Here is a 2,500-nt window from a genome sequence, read left to right as displayed (position 1 = left end):
TGAATGTAGTAAATGTGGTAGAATTAATGAGAAACACCAAAGTATAGCATGTCATGTCCCCAAATGTAAAGGGGCTGTAAATAAGGAGCCAGTGAGTGGCTTTTCATGTGAGGAATGCAATAAAATATTTACAACTAAAATAGGATTAGGACAGCATAAACGTCTGGCCCACCCCATACTTCGTAATCAGGAACGTATCGCGGCATCCCGTCCAAAAGAAAGCTCTGCTAGGGGACTACATAAAAAATGCTGGTCAGAAGAAGAAGTTGCCCTATTAATCAAATTAGACCAACAATACAAGGGGGCCAAAGATATCAATAAACTCATTGCAGAACATATTCCATCTAAAACACCAAAACAAATTAGTGACAAGAGACGAGACCTTCACAAAAAATCTCTAGCGGAAGTAGAAGATGATAGCCAAGACTGGGTACAACACCTGGAAACAGCTGGAGAGACTGATGAACACCCTGTTGCAGAAGGTATAAGAACTCAGTATGAGAGAACAGTTTCAAGATGGATAACATCACAAAAGCTGCCCATTCTCCATGACATATTTAGGAAGGTGCTCGATAGTGATGGCAATGCGGCCGACCTAATTGAAGATTCATTTGAGACCTGCTTCTCATCTCGCCTCGACCTATCTCAAGAAACAAAGGCCACCCAAGAGAAGAAGCACCAGGTGACCCGAAGAGCCCACCCTGAAAAAACATCAACGGAGTGGATGAAGAAGAGAGCCAGGAAAAGGGGACAGTTCCTGAGGTTCCAGCGCCTATTCCAAATGGACAGAAGGAAGCTGGCCAGTATCATACTGGATGATGTGGAGTCTTTGAGATGTAACATCCCTCTGGTAGAACTACACAAGACCTTCCAAACGAGATGGGAAACAACAGGATCGTTTCAGGGTCTAGGTGGCTTCTTCTCGAGGGGTAGATCAGACAACACCGCCTTCGAACTTATGATCACAAGCAAGGAGATCAAGAAAAACATCAAAGAGATGAGCAAGCATGCAGCCCCAGGGCCGGACGGATTAGATCTGAGGCACCTCGTGGGGATGGATCCGGATCATACACAGCTGATGGAACTATTCAACCTGTGGCTGTTATCAGGCGCCATTCCAGACGTCATCAAGGAATGTAGAACTGTATTAATATCTAAATCAGCCTTACAGGAGCGTCAGACCGACATCAACAACTGGCGACCAATCACCATCGGATCGATAGTCCTGAGGCTGTTCTCTAGGATCCTGACAGCGAGAATAACAAAAGCATGCCCGATCAATCCGAGACAGAGGGGATTTATAAGATCATCAGGATGTTCTGAAAACCTGAAACTCCTGAAGCTACTGATAAGACATGCTAAGACTGAACGACGGCCCCTGGGAGTGGTATTTGTCGACATTGCCAAAGCCTTCGACACCGTCAGCCACGCCCACATAATAGAAGTTCTGAAACAGAAAGGGGTTGATAATCACATCATCAACCTCATCTCTAACATGTACAAGAATACCAAAACATATATTGATACGAAGAAGGAGCAGTCAGAGCCTATTAGGATTCAGATCGGTGTTAAACAGGGTGATCCGATGTCTCCGATCCTATTTAACCTAGCTATAGATCCTCTCTTGTGCAAACTCGAAGAGGAAGGTCTTGGTTATCAGCATCACACGAAGCAAATAACAACTATGGCATTTGCCGATGATTTAGTATTACTAAGTAGTTCTTGGGAGGGGATGCAAAAGAACCTGGACATTGTTAGAATATTCTGTGATCTGACAGGTCTCAAAACGCAAGGGGAAAAATGTCACGGCTTTTACATCAAGCCGACAAAAGACTCATATACCATCAATGACTGTCCCCCATGGACTATCAAAGGCATTCCCCTCAACATGATACACCCAAACAACACCGAGAAATACCTCGGATTGTACATTGACCCCTGGATTGGTATAACCAAACCAAAATTACTTGACAAAATGACAGATTGGCTTCAGAGAATAGAAAGGTCCCCATTAAAACCATTCCAAAAGATTGACATTCTTAGAATTTACACTATTCCAAGAATCATTTACCTGGCAGACCATTCAGATACCAAACCTACATACTTGGAGTCATTAGACCTAACAATTAGGAACACAGTTAAAAGATGGTTACACCTTCCCCTAAGTACAGCTGATGCCGTGCTTTACTCCAGCACCAAAGATGGGGGATTAGGTCTAACTCGCCTCGTCGGCCTAATCCCCAGTGTACAAGCAAGAAGAATTCATAGAATAGCACAGTCCTCCGATGAGACCATCCGGGAAATAGTTAGTAACGAGAACATTGAGAAAGAGTTTAAAAACCTCTGGATTTCAGCAGGTGGAGATAAGGAAAAGGTCCCTTCCGTGTGGGACCCTGGGACAGTTATGATTGTTACCAAAGGAATAATACGTAAAGAGGACTCAGAATGGGAGAGACCCACCCCAAGAAGAGTCTTTCCAAAACCTTGCAATTGGCGTAAT

At 44.0% G+C, this 2,500-nt stretch overlaps 1 pseudogene; it reads left to right on the top strand.

The window, feature by feature from the left end:
* The window catches only part of LOC141955578 (28S ribosomal RNA), an 8,722-nt pseudogene that overhangs the window by 3,965 nt on the left and 2,257 nt on the right, over positions 1-2,500 (top strand).

This window comes from Athene noctua, unplaced genomic scaffold (genome assembly GCF_965140245.1).
Source record: "Athene noctua unplaced genomic scaffold, bAthNoc1.hap1.1 HAP1_HAP1_scaffold_319, whole genome shotgun sequence".
Classification (NCBI taxonomy): domain Eukaryota; kingdom Metazoa; phylum Chordata; class Aves; order Strigiformes; family Strigidae; genus Athene; species Athene noctua.
Note: the sequence above shows the minus strand (reverse complement) of the source record. Positions and strands in the feature narration are given on the sequence as shown.